Below are 14708 nucleotides of genomic sequence, written 5' to 3' on the forward strand. Positions count from 1 at the left end.
CTACCCATGTCTCCCTCCCCATGTTGTCATTAACCTCTTAACTTCCTACTTTCTATTTCTATGATTTCATTCTTTAAGGTTTTATATAAAAGTGGGATTATGCAGTACTTAGCTTTCCAACCATAGTTTATTTCACTTAACAGTTTCTTCCAGGATGTTCTATGTCATTTTAAATTATGAGATTCCATCCTGTTAAAAGCTGAATTTCATTGTGTACACATATTGTATTTTCTTTATACATTCATCTGTTAATCGGCACTTGGTTTGTTTAGTATTTTGCCTATTGTGAATAACAGAAATACAAATATTGCATTAGCATACTGATCTAATTTTCTTTCTACATATATCCCAAAATTATAAAATCAGATACAATATTTGTATTCTTTTTTAAAAAGTTTTAAATGTCCTTCTGTTTTGTTTTGAATGAATATGCCAATTCACATGCCATCAACAATATGCAATGGGTTTCTTTTAAACATATCTTCACCAACACTTGTCTTATCTATTTGATAAAAGCTACTCTAACAAGTGTAATGTTTCATTAGGGCTTATTATTACAGTTTTCATTTGCATTTCCTCAAGAAGTAGCAATAATAAGCATCTTTTCATGCATCCATTGACCATTTGTATGTCTTCTTTGTATTAATTTTTCACGTACTTGCACCATTTTTTAAAACGTGAGTTTGCTATTTAGTTTTTTTTAAATTCCCTGTATACCATGGGTATTAATCTTTTATCTGATTTATACTTTACAAATATTTTTATCTAATCCTGTTGGTTCTTTTTCCACCCCTATTTATCTGCTGTGTAGGAACTTTATCATTTGATAAAATATCTTATTTTTTTTTTTTTTTGGTTTTTCGAGACAGGGTTTCTCTGTGGTTTTGGAGCCTGTCCTGGAACTAGCCTGTAGACCAGGCTGGTCTCAAACTCACAGAGATCCGCCTGCCTCTGCCTCCCGAGTGCTGGGATTAAAGGCATGCGCCACCATCGCCCGGCTTTAGAATATCATTTGTTAATTTTTGCTTTAAGACCTATGCTCTTTGGGGTCATATTGTAAAAGACCATTGCCTAGAAAAATGCCATGGAGCTTTACCTGTATACAACTTCCATGGTTTGAATGTGAAGTGTCCCCCATGGGCCCATGTGTTGGGTGCTTGCTTCTCAGTTAATGGTGCTACTTGGGGGAGCTTTGGGACTTAAGAAGTGAAGGCTATTGGGGAAGATAGATTGGTGGTAGCATGAAGGGTATTGATGGTTTCCTGTTCCTTCATTGTGCTGTTTCTGTTCTTCATGAGGTGAGTAGCCTTGACTGCATTCTTCCACCACTAAAATGTTCTGCCTGACCACAGGCCCAGATTCAATAGAGCCAAACCCTCTGAACATAAACCCTGGAAATTATGAACTGGAATAATTTTTCTTCCTTAAGTTGCAAATCCAAATGTTCTTTCAGAGTGAGGAGCAAAGCTAATGCATTTAACAGTTCTTATTCCTTAGTAACTATTGAACAGTCACTCTTCAATAGTGTGAGCCAGCCAAAGCCTACAGCTCTTCCACAGTTCTTTACTTTTCTCTGGGTTAGTTTTTGTCTTCATTTATTTGTGTATTTCCACTATGTTTTAAGGTGACAATGTTATGTAGAGATATGAGTATTTGTTAATTTATTTATTCTTCTCACATCTATTACACCCTAACTGCAGTCTCCCCACACTCCACTCCTTTCTGTCCCTTCCCCCATCTCTCCTCCTCCAGAGAGTCACTCCTCCCCCATTTCCCTTCAGAAAAGACCAGGCTTCCCAGGGTATCAATCAAATAAAACATAGCAAATTACAATAAGACTAGGCACAAACCCTAATATTGAGGCTAGATGAGGCAACCCCATAAGATAAGAAGAGTCCCAAGAGCAAGCAAATATAGACGGAGATGCTCGTTCATTTCCTGGCCACCCAGACCCGATTAATCACACAAACACTATATTAATTACAACACTGTTTGGCCAATGGTTCAGACATATTTCTAGTTAACTCTTAAATCTTAATTAACCCATTTCTATTAATCTATGTATCACCTACTGGTAAGGTTCTGGCATCTTTCACCTCTGGGTGCTACATGACATCTCTCTAACTCTGCCTTCTTTCCTCCTCTTTCTCTGCTTGGATTTCCTGTCTAGCTATATTCTGCCCTGTCATAGGTCAAAGCAACTTCTTTATTAACCAATGGTAAAAAAGCATAGTCACAGCATACAGAGGGGAATCCCACATCAGCCAAAAGAGTCAGAGACATTCCCATTCTCACAGTTAGGAGTTACACAAGAACAACCGGCTACACAATCATAATGTATATGTAGAAGACCTAGCTCAGACCCATACAGGTTCCATGATTGTTGCTTTAGTCTCTGTGAGCCCCTGTGAGCCCTACTTAGCTGATTCTGTGGGCCAAGTTCTTGTGGTGTCTTCAACCCCTCTGGCTCCTAAAATTCTTAGTGAGAAGGTTTTGGTGACAATTTACTCAATGCCATCCTGAGCAAAAAATTTGTGTTGGCACCTCTCCACCTTAATATGAATCACTACACTCTTTCTGCCTGGCAGGTTTGGGCATGGGTGGAAGCAGCATGAAACAGAATGTGTGGAACTGTGCAGGAAACTGGATCACTTCTTCATTTTTCCCATCTTTCTGCCTTCTCCCTTCCTTCTTCCCTCCCTCTCTCACATTCACGTTCATTTACAGAGGCCTCAAAAGGTTCAGGCAAGAGAGTAGAATAAGGATTATGAAGAAAAGTATTTATATCATGACCATGAAGCAAAAACAAAGCTGATTTGGGGATTTTTTTTATAGATATAAACTGGCCAGCCTCATGCATAAACTTAAAGTTTATGTTTATGCATTCACTTAAAGTTGACTGACGCATGTTGACAAATGAATATTAAAGAATATTTAATTCATTACTTTATTACCTATGTACCTCCAGAGGGGATATATGAGTGAGAGCAGAAACAAGTAATTAAATGCCTTGATGAACTGGCAAGTGGCAGAGACTTGTTTACAGGCTTGGTATATTACATAATTAGATTGCAAATTTGAAGAGCATGATTCCCAGTGTTTAACATTCTAATTTTTCAACATAGGGCTAAATCTACAGAGGTGTACCATTCACAGAAAATAAAAATGGCTCCCTTTCGAGAAGACATGTGTATAACATTTCTGCCTAATATCTGTTCAATAAATTTCTGCAGAGTTTTTAAAATATTTTCTTTTGGCAATTCCATAATGAAGTTCAAGACTCAGGTTTGTAATGAGATTTAGCTCATTGACTTCAAAGTATATCCAGACACCTGAAAATATTGCCATTTAGAGTCTGTATCTGTAAGTAGATTCCTAGCATATGGCTCCTAAGCCTATATCAAGTTTATTCATAATAGCCCTAAATTGGACCTGCCCAAGTTTCCTTTACTATTAGAGTAAAAAAAATAAATTGATTCATGTCTATTTAATGGAATGGTACCCAGTGTTGAAAAAGAAATAAATGTTGCTATATGAAGTAGCCATATGAATTGTCCCACATACTAGGGCAAATGAAAGAAACCAGGCACAGATGGATTATACTGTATATGCTGCTCAGGAAGAAGGAAAATTCACTGGCAATGATAGAAGTCAGAATTTTTTTTTGCTGTCAAGTAGGGATAGGAATGGGAGCTATTAATGTAGAGGTGACATTAAAAAACCTCTTGGGATAGAACATGTATTCTTGATGTTGGTCTGGGTGATTATATAGGTGTACACTTTTCTAAAATTTCTTTCTTTTTTTAAAAAGTTAAAAATTCTTTAATTTTTTATTCCTGGTACCACTAACACAATTTATAGGGCAATATACCTGATGTAATGAAAAGAAAAAGAAAGACAAAGTTACAACAGATAAAAGACCTCAGGAATGGACATCTAATTGATACTACGTTGCATTAATCCGTAGCTGCACCTTTTGCAAACTGTGGCTCTGACAGTCCTGAACAAGAAGGGCCTCCTGTTTAAGCTGTGGTAACTTTTCTGACTATGGATCATCGCTCCTTCTGTGGCAGATTTTTACAGTTCCTCTCATGCATTTAGGACGACAGTCTCAAAGTAACCTGCAGCTTTCCTGACAATTCCTCGCTCTCTCTCCTGCTAATAACTGTAGCCCTTTTCTTCTGTTTTTTTTTAAACCTTCTGCTACCATATCCACCACCTGATCCATAGCCACCACCATAGGGACTGCCTGAGCTTCTTCCACCAAAACTGCCCCCTTTCATGGGTCCATAATTTGATTGCTGTTGTCCACTATATTTTCCAAAGTCATTATAGTTCTCACCACCATAGTTACCTCCACCAAAATTTCCTCCTTCATTGTAACCATCATATCCTCCTCCTCCACCACCATCATATCCACCACCTTGGTTTCCATAACCTAGTCCACCACCACCATAGCCTCCTCTACTGCTGTGACCAGGACCACCACCATAGTTGCCACCATCACCTCCAAATCCATTATATCCTTTTGAAGGAGCTGTGGGCAGGCCTGCTTTTTGTCCTGCCCGGCTCCCGCATGGCTAGCTTTACACCCTAAATACCAACACACAAACTGTATTCATATAAACACTGCTTGGCCCATTTCTATTAATGTGTGTAACACCATGAGGTGGTGACTTACTAGGACGATTCTAGCCTACGTCCATCTTGGGTTGGAGCTTCATCGCGTCTGCCCTGGAGAGGAACAGCATAGCGTCTAAGCTCATTTCCCTTCTTCCCAGCATTCTGTTTTGTCTACTCCACCCACCTATATTCTGACTTATCAGGCCAAGAAATTTCTTTATTAATTAACCAATGACCTTCCTCCATCAATATCCACCATCACCACCTCCATAACTACCTCTGCTGCCACCACCTCTACCACTATAACCTCCTCTTCCACCAAAGTTTCCACCATGACCAAAATTACCTCCACCAACTCCAAAGTTCCCTCCACAACCCATAAAATTGCCAGATCCACCTTCAGGGCCTCTCTGTGATCCAGCAGACTGCATCTCTTGTTTAGAAAGGCCTTTTTCACTTCACAATTATGCCCATTAATAGTGTGGTATTTCTGAACAACAATTTTATCAACTGTGTCGTGGTCATCCAAAGTCACAAAAGCAAATCCTCTCTTTGTCTCACTCTGCCTGTCTTCCATAACTTCTATGGTTTCAATCTTGCCATACTTTCCAAAGTAGTCTCTCAGGTTATACTCTTCTTTCCTACCACCAACAAAGATTTTCTTCACTGTTAAATGGGCACCAGGCTTTACAGAATCCCCTCTAGAAACAGCTCTCTTTGGTTCCACCACACGCCCATCAACTTTGTGTGGCCGAGCACACACTGCAGCATCCACCTCTTCAACACAAGAGTAGGTTACAAAACCAAAGGCCCTGGAACGTTTTGTTTGAGGATCTCTCATTACCACACAGTCTGTAACTGTGCCCCATTTCTCAAAATGTTCTCTTAAGCTATCATTTGTGGTTTCAAAGCTCAGACCACCAATAAACGGTTTCCTCAACTGTTCTGGTTCCTTTGGATCATGGCCCTCCTCCCCCGGTGGTGGCGATGGCTGGAGTCAGGCTGGGGGCAACCGGGCAGCTGTTTTACCTCCATTTTGAGACCAGACTCACCTCTTCCAACTCGAGTTCAATCTTTTCTAAAATTTCTTAAGTCGTTTACTTTCATGCAGCTTACACAGCCTACTGATTTCATGTTAAACTTAAGTCAAAAGAAATAAAGCATAAATAAGCCTTTATATGAGGGGTCCCTTTTCTTACTATCTACAGCACTCTACAGTGGCACCATGGCTGTCCAGTAACACTCATAGGTATATGGGACTGTGCAACACTGGGAGCAGAGACGCCATGGATTGGAATTAGCAGAGACAATGTGCTCAGGCCCTAACCTTCTATTTTTTCTTTCCTCATGTCTAGTCTATAACCTCTCCATCCCTCTTAGTCATTTGGGAAGCTAGAATGTATGGGTGTGGGTGTTACCATGGAAAGGATGAGGAGGGCTACAGAAGAAAAAATAAGATGAGTTTCACAGGCGTAGGTCCTTAGGGGACTCAGAGCAGAGATGGAGAATGAATTGTGCTGACAGAGCCAGGCTTCCTGCCAAGCAGTTCCAATAAAGACTTGCCAGAAAACAGAGTGGACACAGGGTGGATAGAAAGCCAGGAGTGAGAAAATGGGAGGCCTTGAGAGATGGGCCCTGGCTTCTCCACAGAAGCCCTGAGGAGGGCAGTGGGCTCCAGAGGTGTCCGTTCCCTTCTCCTGGCACCACGTTTTCCTGAATGCCTTGCTGATTCCACACCTTCCTTTTCTTTTTGATAATGAGTGTCTCTAATGACCAAATTTATGTGTTCTATCTTCCTTTCTGTAGAATCAGCTGGGCCAAAAACGTTAAGCTTATCTATTGAAATAAAATGTCAAATGGATTTGGGTCAGACTACCTGAGACAGTTGAGAGGACAATTTATTCATATCTGTTATGATAAATGTCCCTCGCCTTCCAATTGTTCTGGGAGAAATGAAACTGCTTGTTACCACATTTTGGCTTTTTGATTTTGGCACTCTAAACAGGCATAACTAGAGACATGGGAGGAATTTAGTCTTTCCTATAAAATTAAATAGCCCAAAATTTGTTGATTACTATGGCTAAAAATGTCAGGTTTTAGAGTACATACACACCCAGTGAGCATGTGACAACTGATTTATCATGGGGAATTTTCTGATAGTGAAATGAGATACATTGTTCTTTAGTCACTCTAAAGTTACTGTTTGCCATACAAAGATACCATTTCTTTAAACATTGCATTTCCCGTTTCATTAAGAGAATTGTCATGCCACAGCAACGAAGTTTCATATTCACCTTCCCTCTGAAACACAGCATTATTAAATTACATACACAAATGATGCTACAGTGCAGCTCTCGGCCGTATATTCCTTTGATAGTGGGCCAAACTGAGTGCATCAGAGCATTTGCAAAAGCCATGATGCATTTCAGATTTGAGATGTCACACATCATCAGAAAGCTGTCAGCAAGTCAGAAGACACAGAAATTTAGAGACAGAATGAAACATGTCTGAGTTCCTGTCAGACCTGTCAAGTCTTTGTTTCTAAGACGTTATAGAAGGAAAAACCTTAGCAATGTGAATGGAAAGAAATCTTTGTATTTAAAAGGTATAGCAATGGCTTTTAGTGTCACAGTTAATAGCCAGGCTGGTTTTGTACTGTTCAAAGTGTCTCTGTGTGTATATCACATATGAAAGGCCATATAACAAAGGCAACATGCAGTCATTGTTGTTCACCTTCCTAAAGCAGAATGGATGGTAACTGGGTATTTGTGACTGACTGAAGAAACTTGGAATTGGTATTCTTTTCTTACTAATACAATTCTACTCAAATCCTATGTATTAAGAGCTGACCCTGTTGTCAGGGCCACAGGCAAGTCAGCCCTAAGGGCATGAGAGCTGATCCCAACCCCTTCCCATAGCTCCCCCCCCCCCCCGCCCCGTAGCAATCAAGAGGGCCCTGTACTTGTCTAGGAAAACCAGTGGAGCTGGCTCTGGTGATCTGAGTGTGGGAGTCCCAGTACTGAGGACCTGAGAACAGGGGACCTGGCCCCACTCTTGCTGTAGGCTTCCTTGGGTGAGCTAACTGAAGCAATGATGGAAAGCTTGTCCAGGTAGTGAGAATGAGGGAGAGCTGGCAGGCTGACCAGCTCAGCTCTGACCCAGGCCCAGAACCAGAGCTATGAGTTGGCCCACCCAACATGCACCAAATCTATGAAGCGTTGGAGTATGTGAAAGGAACGAGCCTACAGATCCAAACAGCATCTCCATGACTCAGGACAAGGGGATATCCATGAGGAGTCCCAGGGAGAGATCATAATCAATGGTGTAGCAGAAACCAGAGGCCTCAAAGCCAGATCAATTATTCACGGCAATGAACACTCACAAGTAAAGATGAATGGACTAAAGGGTAAATTGTGTCACTCAATGGGCCACACTACAGCTTGGCTTTTGCTTTTTCTTCTAAATGTGGCATTGTTTTTGGAGGAGGTGGCAATTCAGAGGGCAGATGTGAGGAGACGGGGAGATAAGTGGGATTGGAATGCATGATGTAAAATCCATAAAGAATCAATAGAAGTTTTACAAAAAGCACACTGTAGACATGATAGTGAAGAGGTGAATTCCAAGAATGACAGGAACCTGTTTTTGAGTTGCATGTGTGTAGACTAAGAGCTTTTCCTAGAATTGCAGGAGTAGAAAACGTAATTGTTATTGCCAACTTGATATTTAGATATTAAGAGATGGACACTTCCTTTTTATTACGGTATTCTTTAAAGCCTGCTTATCATTGCCATTTGACTCTTGGCTGGAAGTGCCATTGTTTGTATTATTTCCAATACAGTGGCTTAAAATCACACAGTGACTTGCCTTTTCTCTCACTCGCTGGTTCTTGCTAGTACTGAGCATGGCCCCAAAATACAAGAAAGCAATGGCACAAGAGGACTCGGGTCCCTGTGAAGAAGACTCTGTGGTCTCATCTTAGTGCTTTGCGTGCTCTGTTTGGATTCAGTGATCTCTTGTCTCTGATTTCACATTCCTTGCATGTCATTAATATTCAATGCCCAACCTCTACTTTTGAGTATTGTGGAGTCCCATCAAAAGGAGTGCGTTGAGGAGCCTCCTTCATGTTAAAAGTCCAACATCTTCACTTCCATGAGTCCCACGAGTGTGCCTTTAAGAGCCTTGGAATGCATACACACAAAACTGAATGTGTGTAGGATTCATATAACCTATGTCTTTTTAAAATAGGAAGGAAAATAGCTTTGGTTGTCCTCTAAAACCTTAAATAACAGAACTCGATTTCTTGAATACTGGATTTTCCTCTGGAAAAAAAACACAGTCCCTCTGTAAAGCAGCCCTTCCTGCTCTGAAAAAGCTCAGAGAAGACAACACAGTACCACTTTTTAAAATACCCTAGGTCTAGGTCATTCCGGTGTCAATCCAAGTTAAGAATTGTAGCTCCCCTTAGTACTGATACGGCCCAAATCTCCCTTATAAATATTCACATTTACAGTAAATTATCTTTATAGTCATAGATTGACACTGTTCTTAGCCTTAGTTAAAGAAGTCTGTCTTTGTTATTAATGGGGTGAATACAGAGACTAAAAATGGAGGGTGTGTTTAAAAGAGACTCCAGGGAACTCATTAATATTCAAATGTTTACATTCTAACACCACAGTAAAGTTTTATTCTTCTCAAAATAAATAAACAACAACAAAAAAATTCAGGTGTTAAAAGAGAGAGTAAAAGAATGTTAAATTCTATCTTCTGGATCTAAAAGTGCCATTATAATCATGATCTCACAGCACCCACAATTGTCTGCACTGGGTCTGTCCAACAGTCTACCAGGACTCTTGAATGGCCTCATAGAGGCCTCTACCTTAGCATTTCCCTATTGGTTACTGATGGATTCTAGAGGAGGGACAGTCATTGCTTTAACTTGTGCACCAACTGCTGAGACCAGCAGGTTCCAATGAACAGTTCCAAATCCATGATCATTCTGATGGCTCAGGTTAAACTCAGTGGGTCACAAGCAAATGATCAAGCAATCAAATAAAGAGAAGTCCACGATTAGGAGAGAAGGACCAATAGGGAAGAGGGAAGGTTGAAAGCTGGGAGGATGGGGACAGGGAGAGGGTTGAGGGAGGCGAGAGCAACCAGAATGCATTATACACATTTTGATACTGTCAAATGAAAAATTCATAAAAATTATACTTTTAAAAGTGCAAAAAAGATTCATTATTCTAGAGATCAGTCAGATGTAGAGTTATAAAATCTATTCTGGTGGATATGGTGTACAGGATTCAAAGCCAACGAGATGGACAACTAAACCGTGAAATATCTCATATGTCATTTTAGATAGTTTGGCTTTTTGCATAAATACGGTGGAAAAACAATAAAAGGCATTATGACTGAGCTTCCATCGTGATTCCTATGGCCTATAAATAAAGGCATTTTATCTGAAGCTCCCACCCTCACACACATATGAATATACAGACATATACTCCTCACGGTTGCTGTATGGTTCCCACAAGAGACAGGGATTTTTATCCTGAGCAGGTTAAAAAAAGTGATTTACACATTCTTCAGCAAAACATCATTTTCTTCTTTCTCAAATTCATTCGTAAGTCAGAACTTGTCTCAAACAAATTAATGATTTGAATGGCATCTTAGAAGGCTTTAATGAGATTATGTTATTTTAGCTACCTGATCAGTGGATAAATTGATGCTTGTAATCACTAATTTTAAGTTCTCTGCAAATTTGATAAAAAGAGCTGCCAAGTAGCAGCTGTGTTTCACCGTCCACAGTAGCTTCCAGGTGTCTATCTCATTATGCTTTGAACTTTCCACAGTCATTTGCTCTTTGGTAATAGAGAGTGATGAAGTAACAATTTTACTGTCATTCAGGCACATGATACAGGGCATACTTGCTGCTTTTCTATGCTTTTTTATAGTATAGGTTTTGCAGAGCATGGAACAGGTCACAGGTATTTATCTTCACAATTTTTCTATGATGTTTAAAATGGACAGTTTATTTGAAGGGTTTCATATTTTCTTTTTATTGCACTTAGCTTTGAAAAAAAGTTTCCAACCAGCATTCAGTCTTTCCGAAGTACTGAGAATGATGTTCTTTTTCTTCAATATATACTGAATTTTCTATGCATGGTGCATCGAACCTCTTTTCGTTTTTATTGCATCTAATATGAATAGGCATTATATTCCATTCCGTTATCTATCGCACTGATTTGTTGACTGTGTAGGACAGGGCTCCACACTCTTCCTGGGCCTTGTGGGCTGTCTGGTGTCTGTTGCAACTGCTTACTCCGTGGTACTGTAAAGTAGTATAAGCAGTACACAAAGGGACATGGTGGCATTTCACTCATAACAGTCACAAAAATAGGAGGTAGTCTAAGTTTGACCCACAAGGCTAATGCTTTTCAACACTTTACATGAAATTCATGCCCTGTGGCAAATTCCTTTCTTCACTTTGTGTACTTCAACATTCTCAGACAACAATTTCCTAATTAAAAGTGGTTAGGTTCTATAAACTAAATCAAAATAATAAAATAATAAAAAATAATGATAAAAAATACTAAAAAGCCTTGTTTACTTGGATACCATCTAGTCTAAGAAGATAGGGGATACATGATTTAGAAATGAACTATATGAAGCTTGGGTGTGGTTCATTGCCCAATAATATGATTAAAATGTTTAAAATGGAGGAATTCCACAATCCCTCCCCTTCAAAGTTTCCACAGTATGTCTAAGACTGGCTACTTGTCAACAACACGGTGGAATGAATGGCCAGAAAAGCTGTGTCTCTTGAGGGAACTGCACCCAGAAAATCCCTAAGTCCCGTGCATCATGGATTTAGTACTGCTAAAAGGAGTGCTCACCTTGCAGTGAGCAAGTGTAATTTGTCTGGCTTTCTCACTGATACCTCTGAAGGAGAATACTTGTATTCCTTCAGAGTTAAGACCACTGAGATTTTCAACTATTAAGCAGCAGAATTAGGATGCAGACCTACGGGTTCTACTGAAAAGCCTAGTTTTGTTTGTTTGTTTATTCACTTAAAAACCTCCCTTCCCACATAATGCTCAGCTAAATGACCAAAATAACCTGGTTCAAGGTGGTTCTGGGGGCCAGACTGCACCACTCATAGTACATATAGCCTAGGTGATAAACATTTCCTTGATTTCTCTGTGTCTGAAGAGGAGGGTTAACAGATGAGGTCTAGAGAATCAGCTTAGTCCCCAACTGACTTTGTATTCTAAGTGCATCTCTCCTCTCCGTGCTTACACTTTCATGCCAGTTCACTTTGGACTCCACCCTGGAGTCTTTACTATGCCGTCAGGAGACTCTCATACAAAAGCCACACATTCTAGAGATGCTTCCGGTAGACAGCAGCAGACAATAGATCTGTCTCTCTGTCAAAACAGTAGATAAGCCAATTACTTCCTTCTGTGTCTCCCTTTCCATTGATTGGTTGAAAGCTACACAACAGACACTGGCACCAGAGAAGTCATGTGACTCTCCAGAGATCAGGTTTTTCAGAAGTACAAGGCAGGTATCACAGATGCCAAAAAGGATAAAGGTTTATAGACACAAACTCCAAGTTAAGAAGTTTCTTTTCTTTTTTTTTCTTTTATTGATTTTTATTGAGCTCTACACTTTTTACTAAGAACATGGAAGTACCTTTCCAAAGTGTCTCTATGATAGATATTTTTTCCCTCTTGCTGTTGCTATATGACGATGGCAGAAAGTTCAAAGCTAATCTTTGCCATGAAATGCCCTCTCCCACATGAGGAATAGTGAGGAGACAGGCACACTCTATCATTTTTAAATTCTCAAATTGTTTTCTGCCTTCCTTGCTTTCACAAGTTCTGATTATCATTTCTTTTGCTCATCGCCTCTAAACTTAGAAATCCCAGACTTACCAAGATCATTTATTATGAATCAACCAATCGTTGAATTTCAGTGAAAGGCATCAACACAAGATTAAAATGGCAGTGTCAAATTTCTGACACACAAAATGTTTTCTTCAAACTTCAACACTTTATTTTGCAATAATGTTAGATTTGGAGCAGAATTCCTAAAATAATACAGAGGACTCCACTTTATACAACCTCTGGAAGCCTGACAAGGATGCACTATATAAACAAACCACGGCACTTCTGTGAGGGCCTCAGTTTCCTCCTTAATGTTTTTTTTTTCATTCCTTGGTCCCATATTAAATTTTGTTTCCTTAGTCTCTGTATATCTATGGCATAGAAAGGTTAAGTAGTTTTTCAAGGGTTAAATAGTTTTAAAGTGGAAAATCCAAAGTGTTTTTAATCCAGATGCCTCTCTATAAAAACTAAAGTGCTTTATATTTTTTAGGTTTATTTAATTTATGTATATGAATATTTTGCTTGAATGTATATATGTGCACTACCTTCATGCCTGGTGCCCAAAGAGGTCAGAAAAAAGCATTGGATCCCCTGTAACTGTAGTTTCTGATGGTTGGAACCACCATGTGTGTTCTGGGAACCAAACCTGGGTCCTCTAAAAGAGCAACAAGTGTTCTTAATTACTAAGCCACCGCTCTAGTCCCCCAAACTATATTCTTTTTTTTTTGATAGTTTTCTCTTTACTCTCTCATGTTGAATTTTCCTTGTTCTTCACAGCTTAAATGCCCCCCCCAATCTTTTAGGTAGGCATTACATTTGAAGAACACACATTTATTTTTGTAGTTTGTTTTATTTTTATTGTTTTTTATTGAGTTATACATTTTTCCTCACTCCCCTCCCTTCTTTCCCTCTCCCCTTCTAACTTTTTAATCCTTATCCAACATTTCTGGACTTTCTTTTTGCCCATCAAAAGTACTGTATATGAATAAAAAATAAATATACAATTTCTATACCTCTGGGAGTTCAAATATTTACTTGTATCAATAACAAGCATTATGATAATGCATGAGCACTCTGTAGACTGTAGGTTATATAAGTAGGCTAATGATATGCTAGGAAGTTAGTTCAGTACCATACTGTCTTTGACAGAACAAAAGCAACGTGAGTTTATCTGTCCCTTAGTTTAACTTTAGGTGTTTATTTCATGTACCTTCATTTACCTTTGATTATCTTAAGAATGAAACAAATGTTAATAACATGACTTTAAATAAATTTGCTTTTCAAAATAGATAGATGTCACAACACATCTTTAAAAACACTAAAGAGAGGCTGGGGAAATAAGTTAGTAGTCAGGAGTGAAAACTGCTCTTACAGAAGACCTGAACTTGGTTCAAAACATCTACTTTGGGTGGCACAGAATTGCCTGCAGTTCCAGTTATAGTGGACCAGACACTCATTTCTGGTCTTCTGGATACCTGCCTTCATTGTGTACACACACGCGCGCGCACACACACACACACACACACAATTTAAAAAACAACTTGGAAACATACTAGAAAGAGTGGAGCAGACATTTTGGAAAATATAATACATTTTCACTGTTAGTAAGTATATATTTCATTAAAGGTTGAGAATCACTACTGATTGATGGGTGTCAAGAATTAATGACTGATGCCAAGAATTTTGAAGACTTTCTTTTGTGTGTCTTCTATGTCTAATATCAGCACATTGGATAATTAAATTGAAAGTTGGAATCATTTATCAACAAAATGAAGTTAGAGCTAGAAAATTTGCATGGGAACCAATTAGAACATAGTCTGTGGGATAAAATTTAATAAAAATTCAGCTGTAGGATGCAGCACCAAATAAAATGTTTTCCCAGGAGAAGTGACTTCTTTCAACTGTAGCAGTATTTCTTTTAGTTAAGGATTTAGAAACTAGTCTAATATGCTATGGAAGGATATTTACCTGACATGAAGGACGTTTTTACTTATACATGGGCTTTCATTTTCTAAATGATATTTGCTAATAGACAAAACACTTGAGAAAAAGAGCATCTGAGGAATTGTACTTGAGAGAAGTTTTGGGAAAGTTGGATTTTGCTTCTTTCATTCAATCTGTGCAGGAGGATAACAATGTGTGGGCTTAGCCTTCCTATTGATAGACTGGGCATGGGGCAAATTTATGTCCATACTCAGC

General features: G+C 39.1%; 1 pseudogene; it reads right to left on the reverse strand.

Moving 5' to 3' along the window:
* Window positions 1-4097: 4097 nt before the first annotated feature.
* LOC121439445 lies at window positions 4098-5658 on the reverse strand (annotated as a pseudogene).
* Between the last annotated feature and the right edge of the window lie 9050 nt (window positions 5659-14708).

Source organism: Microtus oregoni, unplaced genomic scaffold, assembly GCF_018167655.1.
Source record: "Microtus oregoni isolate MIOR12 unplaced genomic scaffold, Mior012 000061F_ref0000440, whole genome shotgun sequence".
Taxonomy (NCBI): Eukaryota; Metazoa; Chordata; class Mammalia; order Rodentia; family Cricetidae; genus Microtus; species Microtus oregoni.